This window comes from Macaca nemestrina, chromosome 3 (genome assembly GCF_043159975.1).
Source record: "Macaca nemestrina isolate mMacNem1 chromosome 3, mMacNem.hap1, whole genome shotgun sequence".
In the NCBI taxonomy this organism is placed as follows: Eukaryota; Metazoa; Chordata; class Mammalia; order Primates; family Cercopithecidae; genus Macaca; species Macaca nemestrina.
Genome location: NC_092127.1, coordinates 162693410 through 162712132, shown reverse-complemented (window position 1 = coordinate 162712132; position 18723 = coordinate 162693410).

The window sequence follows — 18723 nt, the reverse complement described above, 5'->3', positions numbered from 1 at the left end:
AGGCGGAGCTTGCAGTGAGCTGAGATCTAGCCACTGCACTCCAGCCTGGGTGACAGAGCGAGACTCCGTCTCAAAAAAAAAAAAAAAAAAAAACCAAATAATTTGCTTCAAATTTTAAAATATGTGCTCTTATGCCATGTTATAACTGTATTTGTTGTTGTTGTTGTTTTGTAAAACAGTTTCAAATTCTTAACCCTCACAGGTATCTTCTTATTTAATGAGAACATAATAAACTGTTGATTAATTCAATTTGAAAATACTAGAATGAATATGAGTATAACACTATATAGTAAGTTCAAGGTATCAGAAATGTTTTTTCCTTATAATATCATGGCAGGTGGAATTCCAGGGTTCTCAAATCTGTGAATAAATATGCAGTCACATTAACAGTAATACTCATGTAATATTGAACCACTACCTGCGTATGTAATGCATAGTAACACTCCAAATAATTCTACTTGTATTTTATGGTTTTAGGAGTGGTTGTTTGTCATATATGAGAAGAAACCAGTTTCCTTAAATTATTCTGACCAAGACATTATTAGGAAAGTTTTATTCTTATAAATTATTTGAATAGGTTATTATTTTTATTTTCTTCTTCCATTGTTGTTATACTATATTTGACAAAATAAATGGAAGAGATCCATATCAAATTCTAACCTCTGAAAATATAGCACACATCTTCACTTCTGGAATTCATTGGATATAAAAACTAAAGCATTTCATGTAACTGTATACGTTCATACAGACATACATATATACATACACAAACACACACACAGAGAATTAGTTGACCTGAAAAAGTTGTAGAAGGCTTTAGCTGCTTTTGTTATTACAAGAATGTGATATATGCTCTTGTTTAAACATGAGGACCAGTATTCTGTTCACATCATTGAGTAAAAAAGTGCTTTTGGGTCTTTCTGTAATTAATTTTATAGAAAATTGGACGCCAAATGTTTACTTCCATCAATAGATGAGTAGCATTTGTTTTTTAATTGAGATGGAATTTCGCTTTGTCACCCAGGCTAGAGTGCAGTGGCACCATCTTGGCTCACTGCAACCTTCGCTTCCCAGGTTCAAGCGATTCTCCTGCCTCAGCATCCTGAGTAGCTGGGATTACGGGTGCGTGCCACCACGCCTGGCTAATTTTTGTATTTTTTAAGTAGAGATGAGGTTTCGCCATATTGGCGGTGCTGGTCTCAAACTCCTGACCTCAAGTGATCCTCCCGCCTCGGCTCCCAAAGTGCTGGGATTGTAGGCGTGAGCCACTGCAACTGGCCGATGACTAGCATTTCTAGACCAAGTCTTTTACTTAAAATAACTAGAAAATCTGGAAAACTAAATTTTAAATAAATTAATGTGTCTGTCTATGGATATCAGGGATAGCATAAGCAGCAAATTCCTGATGGTCCAAAAACCCAGGAAATAAATAAAGCTCTGAGACATAAGCCCAGAACTAGGCATTACTTTTTCTTTGAGGTATTTTCATTTTAAAAGCTGAGGTTTATGAGCTCAGGTAATAAGCTGGGCATTTATCAAACTCATTAGGAATGAAAGTAAAATGGAAATTCAGGACCTCTCAAAAAATGGAGACTGTAGTAAATGTCACAATGCTTTCATTTTGGACCCTTAAAATCAAATACTGGAGTAAGAGCAACCAGGAAAAGACCACCTTCCTAGGCAAAGAAACCCATGTTTGAATCATTAAATAATGGATTGCTTTGGCTGATCTTTACAGACAGACTTATACCTAATTCCCAACAGGCTATTGAAACTAACAAACAAAAACACACAAGACATTTAAGACTTGACTGAAAAATAGGAGGTATGCTATTTGAATGTGTTAAAAAGGCAATAGATATATTTACCTAAAGATTAGAAACATATGAGAAAAATTCTGAAATAGTAAGAAAATATTTCAACAGAAACTCAAACATAAGAAGACAAAATAAAGAAATTTTGTGAAACATAGATTAATAAGTCTAACAGGCATAATTAAAATATTAGATAAAAGAGAGAAAAAGTAGAGTGGAAACAATTTTTGAAAAGACAATCTTAGAATTTCCAAAGCTGGCAAAAATTGAAGACACTGTTCCAAGAGTATCAATTACTCAAATACCTTATGAGGAAAAGAAAAGCACACATAGACATAGCATAGTAAAACTGCTGAAAATCATAGACAACAAAGAGGAAATCTTAAAGGCTGCCATAGAATAAAGACAATAAAAATACTATAGACAACAGGTGTCTCACAGATTTAATGGAATCAAGGAGAATATGGAATAACTGTACTATGACAAAAGAAAATTGAAAATTAATAATTCTATTACCAAGAAAATCACCTGTCAAAAACTGGCAATAGTGCTCACACACTAAATGAAATACTAATAGTTTCCCTGCAGAAGAAAGAAAAATGGTGCCAGATGGCAGTCTCGAGATTCAGGAAGGAACAAAGAACGAATGAAAATGAAATATACTAGCAAGTCTCCATTACTGTTGATTATTTTAAAATTTCAATAATATATCATGGGAGGTCCCAAACATGCCCAAATTTAAATAAACAACAGACTAAGGTTATAATATGATGAAAAATAAATGGATTTAAAGCATTGTAAGATCTTTTCACTCTCTGAGATGTAAAAGCACTTATCATTAGATTATCAGTGACTCATGATGTAATGTCTATGAAAATTACTAAAAGTTCTACAATATTTAATTTATAAACAGCTAGAGAAGAAAATTGAAATAAAAATGGAATAAAATAATAAAAACAGAAAGCAGATATTGAATTGGCAAGTTAGGAACTCCATTTGTCAGTTTTAGAATTAAACATTAATGGAATAAACATTCTATTAAAAGGTAAAAATTGAAAACAATTGATAAAAGATAATAAAAGTATGCTGCCTAATACATGATATCTTAAACACAGTAAAACAGAAATATTAAAAACAAAAGATGGAAGAGTTACACCCTGCAAATATTTTTCAAAATAAGTATAGCTATGTAAATATTAGGCAAGATTGATTTTTAAGAAGTATTAAACCAGAAAAAAAGGGACATTTCATAAAGATAAAAGAATAAATCTGCCAGGAAGATGTAATTATTCCAAATTTGGGAAAACTGATATAATGACCCTAAAATATGTAATTATAAAATTGACTGAACATATATAAGAACAGAAAAATCTTTACTCACAACGGGATATTTTATTACACTACTTTTAGCAAGTGACAGAAAAACAACAAAAAAAGTAATGATATAGAAAATTGAACAACATAATTATAAAATAGACTTTGTAGACACATACATAATGCAGTACATAATCACTTCAGAATGCAAATCTGATTAAGGTATGCAAAAATTCCACAAATTCATATTGATGCTATATCATTTCAAATAACTGAAATCATGTTGAATATGTTATCAGAGTATAATAAAATTTAACTAGAAATTTTTAAAAAAGATTAGGGAACAAATTTGTAAGTAGCCAATGGGAAAAAGAATAAATAACAAAATAGTTTAAAATACATTGTATGTTAAATGAGTTTAAAAACACTATAAATCAAGTTTATCAGATGCTGTTAAACAAGAAATGGGAAATTATGTTTTAAAATAAGAAAATCTAAATAGGAATGATCTACAACAGGGCTAGGAAATCAAGGCCCAGAAGCAAATGTGGTTTACCACTCCTTATAAAAATACAGTTTTATGGAAACACAACCACTCGTTCATCAGCTATGGCTATCTTCACACTACAATTGCAGAGTTTAAGAGTTTAGACGGAGACTGTATGGCCCATAGAGACTAAAATATTTACTATGTTGTCCTTATAGAAAAAGTTTGCCAACCCTGATCTATCTCAAGAAATTACTAAAGGATCAGTGAAATAAGATAATGTGAGATTAAAATAATGAAAAAAATAAATATACAAAACTAATAAAATATAAAACTATCACTTAATAGAATATGTCAACAAAGACGAAAGATGTTTTTCAGAAAAAGATCAGTATAATAAATAAATATACGACTACTAAGTAAGAAAAAAGATCATGAAAAAAACAATATTAGACACTGTTTGAAAATCATTTACAGACACTAATAATTTTAAAAGATAGTTAGAGGGTACTAAGGACAACATTTAAAATTTAGATAAATTTGGATAAATCAAACAAATCACTAAATTTACTAAAGCTAACAAAAGGGAAATATATATTACATTGGATTTGTTTTATATCGATTTAGTTTACACTCTGGAATTAAACATTTTCCCACAAAGAAAACTGCAAGCATAGATGATTTTCATTATTAATGAATTCTTTCCAACATTTAAGTAATGGATATATAACTTTCTTATAGAAAATAGCTAAGAAGAGAGCATAGTCCAATAAATTTATGAGAGTAGCATAATTTGATACCAAAATATGACCACAATATTATAATCATACTTACAACGATCGCAAATTTCCTAAGCAAACATAGGTATTGTAAATAACCACATGATCTGGCAAAGATAATATATTACAAGAAATGGTGCTAATTCCAAAATGCACAATAGGTTTAACATCCAAACATCAGTTCAAATCCTACATTAATAAAAGATAAAAGATCATTTATACCATCATCTCAATTGATAGAACAAAAACATTCAATATAATTTCAATATTCACTCATAACAAATTCTAGTATTAAACTAAAAACAAAAAGCTTCCTTAGTCTGATAAAAGTAATTTAAAAATACTATAAAACACATCACACTTTAAGATGAAATATGGCTTTCTCCCTGAGATAGGAATGAGGTCAAGATATTAATTATCATGGCTTTTATTCAACTTTCTCACACAAGATTTGTCATGTGCAATATGGAAAAAAATAAGCACATAAAGAATTTTAAAGAAGAGATATAATTGGAATTTTGTAAAATTAAATACCATGCTTGTAAATATATATGTACACATGTGCATATATATGTGCATGTGTGTGTATATATAAAGGTCTTGATATTTATATGAAAGTAAGATTAAAATTCAAAAAATATATTAAAAGTGGGGTTAGAGAATGTAATATTTACTACAGTTAGATTTGTAAACTGAAGTAATTATTGCAAATATTAATTATATCTCTGTGAACTATTAGGAATAATAAAAGGAAATTACTGTATTTTATTCATTTAAGTATCCCAGAATGCATTGATGGAGCATGCTATGGGCTAAATTGTATTTCCCTCAAAATTTGTGTCAAAAAATGTGATAAAAAATGTGCTCAAAAAAATGTGTTGATCCCGGTACCTAACAATGTTTAAAGTAAGTTAAAATTAGGCCATTCGGATGGGCCCTAATTTTACGTGGCTAGTTTTCTTGTAAAAAAAAGTTTGAACACAAAGAAGACACCAGGTTGTATACACACAGAAAAAAAAGTCATCTGGGTACACAGCTAGAAGGCAATGATCTGCAAGTCAAGGAGAAAGGTCTCAGAAGAAACCAGATCTGCTGACACCTTGATCTTGTACTTCTAGCCTTCAGTTTTCAAACTAAGACAGAGAAGTATCATAAAATCGACTTTCAGAAATCTTGTGTTTGATGCTGTAATGAAGAGAGTGAGAAGGGACTGGAGTAAAGACAGTGGGAGGAGAGGAGTCTCCCGATCTTCAAAAACAAAATATTCCTGGAAAGCAGTTGGGTAACATAAAGCTCAAACATTAAAAGTCCAATTTATATGACTTAAGATGAGCAATTCTACTCTGAGAAAATGCAAAACATCTGTGATAAAGAAACTCCCTGCTGACTCTTCTGGTCTCCTTAGGGTAATTTTTGCCTTCGTTTAATTTTACTTTGAATTTTCATTTTTCTACTTGTATCTTCGCATTCCAAAATATGAAACTGATGTACTGAGGATCTTCATTGGGATTCCTGTAACAGTTTCTTTCTTATGGAAAAGGCTCTAGAGTCCTAAAATGGGTTTCCTGGTCCAATTCTTTCCAATCTCCAGCCTATTTAAATGGAAGATTATGTATCTCCTCTATAAGTGTTTGCTTGCAAATTGAATAAAGAACTATACATGATTAAAACAGCATCGCCAAAAAAATGCAAACAATTCATGACCTTCCATATGCAGTCTTCTCAGACAACCAAGGGCCTTAAATATTTTACTCATGTATCTTATGAGAACAGCCTTTTTGGTGAACATCCACACATAAATTTAAAGGTCACAAATTCAAGAAAAATCACTTATAACAAGCTCCTGCAGGAATTGTTTTATAGGATGGAGAGTGAGGACAGTGGTTCTTTTGTGAAAAGAACAAAGCTCTTTGCCCTTGTCTGTTATTTTGAGAAGCCTATGGCCAACCTGCTTTGAAATCCTATTGTGTTCTTGACACAGTAGGTCAAACTGTTATGAGCCAGATGTACATCTTTTCAGAAGGGGAAATTAACTGAATGATGGAAAACTTGGCTCAAGTTGGATTATTATCCAGTTCTTTCCATTGGGAGGAAGAGATTTGGAACTAAGAATATAATTTTCCCCTAGAGGTACAGAATACAGCACAGGAATCATGCTTTCTTGCTTTGGATAAGCTCCAAGTTTTTTATGTTAAGTTCAATATTTCCATCTCTCATGCACACTTATCAGTCAGCTCTCAACTTTAAATTACTTATGTTAGGATAAATTTAATGAGGGCAAAGATATGTAAAATAGGAAAGCAAGCCAGAGCATCTCGTAACTTATTTGTAAATTTAATGGAAACATGCATCTCCTTAAATAAGAGGAAGAAATTGACAGTTACAGTATATAGTTTCTACAAACATATCCAAAGAGGATTCCTAAGAGTAAAGCCAGTAGAATAGTAAATATTATGTGTCATCTAATTTGTGTGTATTCACAGAAAAATCTAATTTTGGTTCTATAATTATTAAGTAAAATAAACACTGAACTGGAAGTCTAACATGTCTTTCTTAGACTCATAAGGTGTTAGTTGTAAAATTGGGAAACTTATTTAAGGTATTTTGTGTTACAGACACTGAAATGAGAGAGCACAGATCATAAACTCTGAAATTTCCCACAGGTTTAATGTCCTTGTTTCCCTTTGTTTTTTCTTTAAATGTAAAGTCCATTATTTTGTAAATCAACATTATATTTCCTGGATTAAGGAAAACATGCAGGTTTGTATATTGAAATACTAGTGTCTGTGTGGTGTTGCATGTGTTTGTGAGAATACAGCCCTCTTTTTTAAAAGCAAATGATCACTCTTCACTTACAGATTTGGTGCTGTGGGATTATGCTCTCGTTCCTCCAATCAGGGCATCTCCTGAAGAAGTTGTTGTCTCTTTCATGTAAGTAGTTCATAGAAAGGGAAAGTGGAACAGCTGCTCCCAGAGAAGAGGGCACTGCACACATCATTCAAATTGATGCTAATTCCTCTAGGGTGATCAGTTGAAGTGCTAATGAGGCAGGCTCAGAGCCTCTGGCCTAAATGTTCTGAACTTTGCTTTCCCTTTTAGTACTGTACTACCTCTACAGTGCAAAATGAAAGTTATAGCTAAGGTCCTTCTTCTAAGCGGTATGTATTTTTACAGAACAACTTACTCCAAGAAATTATAGCAAAGGTGGGGGTTGGGGAGCGGAAAAACCTTCTATAATGCCCAAGTACCCATTTTCTCATTTTAATTACAAAGATAAGTGAGCACCCTCCTAGAAAGTCTCCTAGACAAGTCACATCTATAAGTTCTTGGGTGAAATTATGTCTCAAGAACTAACACCTCCTAAGCTTATTATGATACAAGGTTTTGTTGTCGTAAGGGTGGTTTTTGAATGTAGAGAGTCTATTCAGGAATTTAAAAGTTTCCTTTTCAAAATTCACCTTCTTTTGTAGGTTTTTACATTCAGCTTGCAAATCTTAGCAGGCTATGCATGAGTCAGGCATATTTTAATAAACTTTGAACAATTCTATTCGCACCTGTAAATTAAATTCAAAACTTCTGTTTAAATATGTAGACAGAATCTGCATATTTATTTGAATTATTCTTCAGAATTTAATTTTCAGATAAAATAATTTTCTGAGAACTTAAATAACTTTTATAAATATAAATACATATAATTTACAACTACAATGAAACTAAAATTCTCTTAAATGTTGCAGAACCATGAATACATTTTAAAAGACTTTAAGACAAAATACAATTAAATCAGTTACTTCCTGACATATCTTAAATTTAAGATACAAAGCAGTTATTCCAAAGTACCAAGTTCTCTTAAACATATAAGAGTATATGATTGCATACTTATTGTAAGCCAAAAAGTATCTGAGACAGGTCTCAATCAATTTAGAAGGTTTATTTTGCTAAGGTTAAGAACATACCTGTGACACAGCCTCAGGAAGTCCTGAAGACATGTACCCAAGGTGGTTGGGGCAAGGCTGGTTTTACACATTTTAGAGTGACAGGATACATCAATCAATATATATATAAGATTTACATTGGTTCGGTCCAGGAAGGTGGGACAACTTGAAGCCGGGAGGGGGCTTCCAGGTCATAAGAAGATAAGAGACAAACGTATTCTTTTGAGTTTCTGATTAGCCTTTCGCTGAATGCGCAATCTACAGAAATAGTCATTTATGCCTTAGTCTGGCTTAGTGAAACAATAGGGCAAAAGAAATAATTTGATATGTATTTATCTCACATGAACAGAGGGATTACTTTGAATTCTGCCTGTCCTTTGTTCACAAGGAATTTCTCTGTGGGCAAGTTGTGAGGGAGGTTTTGTAGCTTTATTATTATTTTTAAAAATCTCTGTAGCTGTCTTCTTTAAAAATAGAATGGGAGGCAGGTGTGCCTGACACAGTTCCTAACCTGACTTCTCCCTTTGGCTTAGTGATTTTAGGGTCCCAAGATTTTCCTTTCACATTGTTCTCTAGCTTTGGTTTTCCTATTTATAGCTTCCTATTATACATATGTTGGTTTCTCTTTTTTAATCCTCTGTATTTACTATTTTCTCACAATTATTTTAATCTCATTTTAAATGTGGTTTTTTCTACATTTTTATCCAATATTTTTGATATGCTATTTATTATTATTATTATTATTATTATTATTATTATACTTTAAGTTCTAGGGTACATATGCATAACGTGCAGGTTTGTTACATATGTATACTTGTGCCATGTTGGTGTGCTACACCCATCAACTCGTCAGCACCCATCGAACTCGTCGTTTACATCAGGTATAACTCCCAATGCAATCCCTCCCCCCGCCCCCCGCCATGATAGGCCCCGGTGTGTGATGTTCCCCTGCCCAAGTCCAAGTGATCACATTGTTCAGTTCCCACCTATGAGTGAGAACATGCGGTGTTTGGTTTTCTGTTCTTCCGATAGCTTGCTAAGAATGATGGTTTCCAGCTGCATCCATGTCCCTACAAAGGACACAAACTCATCCTTTTTTATGGCTGCATAGTATTACATGGTGTATACGTGCCACATTTTCTTAATCCAGTCTGTCACTGATGGATATTTGGGTTGATTCCAAGTCTTTGCTATTGTGAATAGTGCCACAATAAACATACATGTTCATGTGTCTTTATAGCAGCATGATTTATAATCCTTTGGGTATATACCCAGTAATGGGATGGCTGGGTCAATCAAAAAGTGGGCAAAGGATATGAACAGACATTTTTCAAAAGAAGACATTCATTCATACAGCCAACAGACACATGAAAAAATGCTCATCATCACTGGCCATCAGAGAAATGCAAATCAAAACCACAATGAGATACCATCTCACACCAGTTAGAATGGCAGTCATTAAAAAGTCAGGAAACAACAGGTGCTGGAGAGGATGTGGAGAAATAGGAACACTTTTACACTGTTGGTGGGATTGTAAACTAGTTCAACCATTATGGAAAACAGTATGACAATTCCTCAAGGATCTAGAACTAGAAGTACCATATGACCCAGACATGCTATTTTATATAGTGTTAGTTACTCTTGTTTTCCTCATATTTCAAACTGTATTTCTAAACTGATTTTTATCTTTAATTTCCAAATTTTTTTGGCCTCTGTATGCTCTGTTCTCATGTCTTTCTTTGTCAAATCATTTCATTTTTTAGTTTTAAAAATTTTAATACAGATTTGTTTTATTTTTGAAAACATTTAAATTATTTTAAAATGTTAGTTTACAGTTTTATGTTTTGTGAGTACATACTTTCCTTGTGATTTCTCGTTTGTAAAGCAATTTTTCTGTTTTATATTTCCTTTTGTATTTATATAAAGTTTGATTTTAATCATTTTCTCTGTCTCATATTTAGGTGAGGTACATATTTCTATAGGAAGTAGTTGCTGTGTAGGAATAAGATGTTTTGAGATCAAATCTATAGGGCTTCTTCTTTTTTTCTTATTACAAGTATTATAACATTTGAACTTTCTTAATTTTAATTTTATGAAATATGCCAATCCTGTGTTCTCCCTCAACTTTTTTTTTTTTTTTTTTTTTTTCTTGAGACAGAGTCAAGCTCTGTCACCCAGACTGGAATGCGGTGGCATTATCTCGGCTCACTGCAACCTCTGCATCCTGGGTTCAAGTGATTCTCTTGCCTTAGTCACCACAGTAGCTGGAAGTACAGGAACACACCACCATGCCCAGCTAATTTTTTTGTAGTTTTAATAGAGATATGGTTTCACCATGTTGGCCAGGCTTATCTTGAACTCCTGACCTCAAGTGATCCACCTGCCTTGGCCTCCTAAAGTGCTGAGATTACAGGCATGAGCCACCACATTTGGCCTCCTTCAACTTTTATCCAGACCTTTTGTTGTCATTGTTCTTCCCAAATTTCCTGTTCTATTTCATTTGGATTTGACTTTCTCTAATTTTATACTGTTGAAGTGTCAAGTTGTATATTAAAATAGAAGGAAATTTCAGTAGTAAATTGCCAGAGTTTATGAAATAAAAGCACCCTAAAACTCACTGAATTTCTGGTGATCTCTTCATTTGTCAGTAAATTGGAGACTATAAAGGTTGTTCCTAGTTTTGGTTGCTATTCTCAAAGCATGCCATTAAACTTTATACATATATCGGGGACCCCTCCATTTGAAGGTGAATATCTGTTGGCTATTTCTGAGTTCTCCAGCTCTCAAGAACATTAAAAACTGTGTTAGTTTAGGTTCTCTAGAGAAAGATAATCAATAAATATGGTTCTCAGGCCTTCAGACTCTAGGAATTACAATCTGCATGGTTCACTTCAAACTGAAAGCCAGTCTGAAGTTAACTGGCTCAGTGAAGTCTCCCAGTCTGAAGTTAAACATGAGATTCAGTGTCCAACTACAAGAGAAGATGGATATTGCAGCTTAAGAAAATAGACAGAATTCTCTCTTTTTCTTCCTGCTTGTTCTGTTTGGATAGAATTTCAATTCATTGGATGATGAGCAACCACATTGGTGAGGATGAATCTTCTTTATTGTTCCTGCTGATTCAAATGTTAATATCTTCTGGAAATATCCTCAGAGACACACCCGGAAATAATGTCTTACCAGCTATCTTGGTAGTCCTTCACTGAGTCAAGTTGAGTCATGAAATTAACCATCACAGAAACCTGTTGCCTTGTCTTTATTTTCCTTTTTTTTCTTTTTGGCATATATGCTTTGCAACTCAGGTTTTTACACTTATAATAGTTTACCTGGTTGAACCCTTTAAATGCGAGGACATTTTTGCTTATCTGTGGTGGCGGATATCATAAAAATTATGTGTAGTTTTTTTATTTTATTATTATTATTATTATTGGCTTATCAGCTATTGTTAATGTTAGTGCATTTTATGTGTGGTCCAAGTCAGTTCTTCTTCCAATGTGGCCCAGGGAACGCCAAAACTCGTACATCCTAGGCCTATTCTCTTTCTAGTTGATAGTTCATAGCAAAGCATTTTTTACTAGGCTTTTGTTTTGTTTTTTTGAAATTTATTTTTTGTGTTTTGTTATTTTCAGTTAATTTTAATTTTTAAAATTTTTATTTTCTGTGGGTATATAGTAAATGTATATATTTGTGGGGTACATGACACAGGCATGCAATGTGAAATAAGAGCATCATAAACAATGGGGTATCCATCCCCTTGAGCATTTATCCATTGAGTTGCAAACAATACAATTACACTCTTAAGTTATTAAAAAAAGTACTGTTAAGTAATTGTTGACTATAGTCACCCTGTTGTACTATCAAATAGTGGGTCTTATTCATTCTTTCTATTGTTTCTATACCCATTAACCATCCCCACCTCTCCCACAGTGCCCCACTAGTCTTCCTAGTCTCTGGTAACCATCCTTCTACTCTCTACGTCCGTGAGTTTGTCTTAATTTTTAGATTCCATAAATAAGTGAGAACATATGTTTGTCTGTGCCTGGCTTATTTTACTTAACATAATGATCTCCAGTTGCGTACATTTTGTTATGTTGTTGCAATTGATTGGATCTCATTCTTCTTTATCGTTCACTAGTACTCCATTGTGAATATGTAGCACATTTAAAAAAATCAATTCATCTGTGATGAAAACTTAGGTTGCTTCTAAATCTTAGCTATTGTAAACAGTGCTGCAACAAACATAGGAGTGAAGACACCTCTTCAATATACTGATTTCCTTCTTTGGGGTATATTGGCAACACTTGGATTGCTGCATCACATGGTAACTCTATTTTTAGATTTTTTTTTAGGAATCTTCAAACTGTTCTCCATAGTTGTACTAATTTACATTCTCAGCAACAGTGAACAAAGGCTCCCTTAACTCCATATCTTTGTGAGCATTTGTTATTGCCTGTCTTTTGATATAAGCCATTTTAACAGGGGTAAGATAATATCTCATTGTACTTTTGATTGGCATTTATCTGATGATCAATGGTGTCGAGCACTTTTTCTTTTTTTTTTTCTTTTTTTTTTTTTTCCTGAGACGGAGCGCCAGGCTGGAGTGCAGTGGCCGGATCTTGGCTCCCTGCAATCTCCACCTCCTGGGTTCAAGCAATTCTCCTGCCTCAGCCCCCGAGTAACTGGGATTATTACAGGTGCGCATCACCACGCCCAGCTAATTTTTTTTATTTTTTTCAGATGGAGTTTTGTTCTTGTTGCCCAGGCTGGAGTGCAATGGCACGATCCCGGCTCACTGAAACCTCTGCCTCCCGAGTTTAAGCGATTCTCCTGCCTCAGCCTCCCGAGTAGCTGGGATTATAGGCATTCGCCAATACACTCGGGTAATTTCGTATTTTAATAGAGACGTGGTTTCTCCATGTTGGTCAGTCTGGTCTGGAACTCCCAACATCAGGTGATCTGCCCGCCTCAGCCTCCCAAAGTGCTGGGATTACAGACATGAGCCACGGTGCCCCACAAGCACCTTTAATATGCCTGTTTGCCATTTGAATGTCTTCTTTTGAGAAATGTCTATTCAAATCTTTTGCCCATGTTTTGATTGAATTATTAGATTTATTTCCTATAAAGTTGTTTGAGCTCCTTATATATTCTGGTTATTAATCCTTTGTCAGATGGATATTGCGCAGATGTTTTCTCCCATTCTGTAGGTTGTACTTTCAATTTGTTGATTGCTTCGTTGGCTATGCAGAAGCTTTTAAACTTGATGTGATCCCATTTGTCCATTTTTGCTTTGATTGCTTGTGCTTGTGGAGTATTACTCAAGAAATTTTTGCCCAGACCAATGTCCTGGAAATTTTCTTCAATGTTTTCTTGTAGGAGTTTCATGGTTTGGGGTCTTAAATTTAAATATTTAATCTATTTTGATTTGATTTTTGTATATGGCCAGAGATACGTGTCTACTTTCATTCTTCTTCATATGGATATACAGTTTTCCCAGGACCATTTATTGAAGAGACTGTCTTTTCCCCAGTGTATATTCTTGGCACTTTTATATACAAATCAGTTCATTATAGGTGTGTGGGTTTGTTTCTGGGTTGTCTATTTTGTTCCACTGGTCTGTGTGTCTGTTTTTATGCCAATCCCATGCTCTGGGAATTGTCTTATGGTTTCCTCATTTGCCTTTACTTTTTCCTTGTCCTTCCTTTCCTTTCTTTCTTCCTTCTTTTTTTCCACCTTCCCTTCGTTCCTGACTTCCTGTCTCTCTCTTTCTCTCCCTTCCTTCCTTCCTTCCTTCCTTCCTTCCTTCCTTTCTTTCTTTCTTTCTCTTTCTTTCTTTCTTTCTCCTTCCTTCCTTCCCTCCCTCCCTCCTTCCTTCCTTCCTTCCCTCCCTCCTCCTCCTCCCCCTCCTCCTCCTTCTTCTTCTTCTTCTCCTTCTCCTTCTCTCTCCTTCCTTCCTTCCTTTCTTTCTTTCTTTCTTTCTCCTTCCTTCCTTCCTTCCCTCCCTCCTTCCTCCTCCTCCTCCTCCTCCTTCTTCTTCTCTCTCCTTCCTTCTTTCCTTCCTTCCTTCCTTCCTTTCTTTCTTTCTTTTTTTCTTTTCTTTCTTTCTTTCTTTCTTTCTTTCTTTCTTTCTTTCTTTCTTTCTTTCTTTCTTTCTTTCTTTCCTTCTTTCTTTCTTTCTCTCTTTCTTTCTTTCTCTTTCTCTCTTTCTTTCTTTCTCTTTCTTTCCTTCTCTTTTGCTTTCTTTCTTTCTTTCGTTCTTTTTTTTTCTCCTTCCTTCCTTCCCTCCCTCTCACCCTCCTTCCCTCCCTCCTCCTCCTCCTCCTCCTCCTCCTCCTCCTCCTCCTCCTCCTCCTCCTCCTCCTCCTCCTCCTTCTTCTTCTTCTTCTTCTTCTTCTTCTTCTTCTTCTTCTTCTTCTTCTTCTTCTTCTTCTTCTTCTTCTTCTTCTTCTTCTTCTTCTTCTTCCTCTCTCCTTCCTTCCTTCCTTCCTTCCTTCCTTCCTTCCTTCCTTCCTTCCTTCCTCCCTCCCTCCTCCCCTCCCTCCCTTCTTTTTCTTTTGTTTTCTTTTTCTTTTTCGTTTCTTTACCTTTTTCTTTTCTTTTGTTTATTCTTGCAAGTTTTTGCCCAGTCTCATGGATTTCTAGCCTATGTATGTGCAAGTTGGCATATAGCCAAAGACTCACAGAGAAAGCTATGCAAGTTATGAAATTCCTTCTCCCCGTGACTCTCTCCTCTCTGGAATTGTACACTGTAAATTCTGGTCAGTTCAGCTTCCCTAAACTCAAATTCCTGTCTCTTTAATTCAGTGAGCATGCCAGGTTCTATTACCCTATATCATGTACTGAAAATTGGCTCCAGGCATAAAGTCTTGGTGGTAGACCTAAATTCAGTATGCTCCTTATTTTAGAAAATACTATTCTAGTGCTGCTTTTTACCTGATATCTGAAAATTGCTGTTTTTTTCATATTTTTTAAAATTGACACACAATAATTTTATATATTTAAGGTATACAGTATGAAGATTTAGTATATATTGTGGAATGACTAAATCAAATAGCATATGTATTAATTAAAATACTTATAACTTTTTGTGTGTAATAAAACTTAATATTTACTCTGTGTGTGTGTGTGTGTATATATATGTGTATGTGTGTGTGTGTGTGTATATATATATAGTCACATACTTTATCAGTTTTTACAGGCATTTGTGTCAGAAAAGTAATTTCAGAACCTGATACTTTCTTATGAACATAAGCAGAAGGGCTATATTTCACTTTAATACCATTACTCTTACAAAACATTATTTCCCCTCGGGCTCAAATATGACAACTCTCTACTTGAAACACTAAAATGGCTAATTCCTGTATAAAAATATCTAAACTAAAAAATTCCTGTATAAAAATATCTAAACGTATTTGTTGAGTTTACAATGCCCTTCAAAATCTGGGTCCCTCGGAGCTTATCAAGTATAACTGTGGTTTTTCTCTTTGTCAAACAATTTTAATTATATTTAATCTTATAGCATTTATCGTTTTTCAAAAATCTCTTTAGATTTTCTGTTCTCAACATCTGCATTCTCTACAAGATACAAATTTAATATATGCGTAAAGCAGCCTATATTTACAGTAAACACTACCAAATAATGGAAAGTCCATTATTTGTAATGTTTCCATATACTACAAAGATATTGAGAGAAATATCATTGTCATGTATCGCTGTTTGCCAAACTCTTTACTCAGTGTCTTTCAAATAGCATCTTATTTATTTTATTTAACTACACAAATGTCTTCAGTTAGATTGAAGGAATACAAAATGTCAATTCAAATTTTAAGATTGACAATTCTCAAAGTTGGAACTCATCAATTCTTATAGAAGGTGGGTCTGGAGGATTGTCTCAGTTAACTATTGTTGTATAGATTTTACAAACACAGAAGTTAGTGGATTAAAGAATCGCAATTTTATTATTTTTCATGATTCTATGAGGATTCTGTGTGCTGTAGTAAACTAAGCGACTTGGCTGGAATGCCCATAATGGCTCATTCACACAGCTGGTTGTTGGTGCAGAGAGTTAGATGGAGTCTCAACTGGGGATGTGAAATGAAACACCTCTGTCCTTAACTGCTTGGGCTCTATATGTGGTTTGAGCTTCTCCCAGAGTGATGACTGAGTTCTAAGAGGCATGAAGTGAAAACTGGCAGTCCTTTTAAGGCTGGAATGGGAAGTCCCATACTGTGACACATTTCATTATCAAGGCCAATCATAAGGCCTGCACAGGTTCAAGAGCAGATGGAATAACATCCACCTGTTGCTGTGAGAAATGTATACATGGACACAGAGGGAGGAAATTGTTGGAAGTCATGGTGAGAGAGTAGGTACCACAGGGAACTGGAAGAAATTCTGTTCTCTTTGATGTTTCTTTGTACCCTATCCTACAGACGGAGTTCAATTCATCTGACGAAAGGCCCCAGGGAACCACCATCTTCTACATCTGGTAGCTGGACACAGGATAGCATCATGTTACATTGAGCAAACCTTTCATGTGAAGTGAGTTTAAAGAGTGATGTGTCAATTTGTACCAGCCAAACAGAACCAATGGTTAGCATCTCTTCCCAGGGCATCATTCGGACACTAATATTGGTTTCTTAAAATTGGCCAGGGCTACATCAGGGAAATCAGGAACCTAGATAGTGATTTTTGGTTTTGGTGCATATCAATGTGTGTGTGTGTTTTCATTGAGCTGGCTTATTAGCAACAGAGTGAGACTCTGTCTCAAATATATATATATATACACACACACACACACTCATATATATATGAATATATATTATATATGTATATTCATTCATATATTCATATATATATGAAACAACATGGATCTAAATGACAATTTTAGAAGCACATGCCTAATAACCTTCTTTCTTGACTAACTTAGCTTACTAGAGGGCTTGAGTTTCAGAGCTGTGAGATTGCATAATCTAGTATGTGTTTACCTCCTCAGAAAAAGAAAAATAAATTTCATAGTTAAGTTTTTTGGCCAATCTTCTTGGAGATTCTTGATATAAATTAAATTTAAAAAGTTGCTGTGAGGTCATGTGGTATAGGAGTATGTTCAAATACCCAGAGCTTTTAAAAATTTTAAATAATACAAGCTGTATTTTCTAACAAAGCAGTTTATTGTGTATTAATGTGCCCATAGGAGAAATTGTTTGTGGGATGTCTGGATGGAAGAAGTAAATTTTTCATCATTGACAGCTATTCTCTTACTTCTTTGTTTATTTCTGTCTGTTGGCTACATTCTACAGAGGGGATCTCTCTGTCTGTATCAAAACTACCACTGATGTATGTAGGTTTTCATTCTCTGTGTTTGGTGAGTCAGAATATGTGCTCAGAGAAGGGGTCTAAATGGACACACTTAGATGTTGTGCTTGTCAATGAAATGATTACTGATGCCAGCAGTAGTATGGTTGGCCCAATGGTTATATGGTTGGCCACAGATGCAAGAGAAACAGGCCTTAAAGGAAACTGAGAGATCAAGATATGGCCTCTATATATCCCACTGCATATTCCCAAACTTGTTGGAACATAGAACATTTCTCTTAAAAACACTTAATATTTTAGCAGAATCCACTCAGATATTGAAATATTTGTTATCACCTATTTTTCACCTTACAGGGAAAATAATGTGTTCACCTCTCAGCCTCCATAATTAATTTTACCCATTATTGTGAAGTAAAGAAACATGCTTTGAATTTCATACACATGCGTGATAATTTTATGTACATTGTGCTCATATCTTTGAATAAAGAAAAATAGCATTTTCTAGGCATTAGTGAAAACATTTTCAAGCCGCGTGATGTGTTACATAATCTACTGGTAGACTGTTGGATATTAAAGATTCTTTTAATACAAAAAAAAGTCCAGGCTGTAAAATCTAGCTAAGAACACTGAATAAGGAGTGCTTTGACGCTTAGCTACATAATCAAACAATGTGACAATGGGAAGTAGGAAGATCAAATGATAAGAAGTGGTGACAAATGGGCATTTATTTCAGGTCACTGAAGTGTGTCTCAACCAGAAAAGTGGCCATCCCAAGTTGTTAGGATTTTCACAGCCCATTGAAGATACAAAGAAAGTACTCCAATACTGATATGTGAAAAATGGTAAAATACATTTTTTTTTCTGAAAACATGTACAATATATCCCAGTTCAAAACTATTAACATAAAATCTAGCAGAAATATTTCATTTTTATATTTGAATGTATCAATATGTTTAGACTTATTTTATAAAAGTTTATGTAACATGTCAGAAAGATACAATTAGAAATAGTTTAAAAATTGATTTGCAAATAAAACTTGAAATTTTAGGCAGAAATTACTGTAGAATAATTTAGGCAGAAAG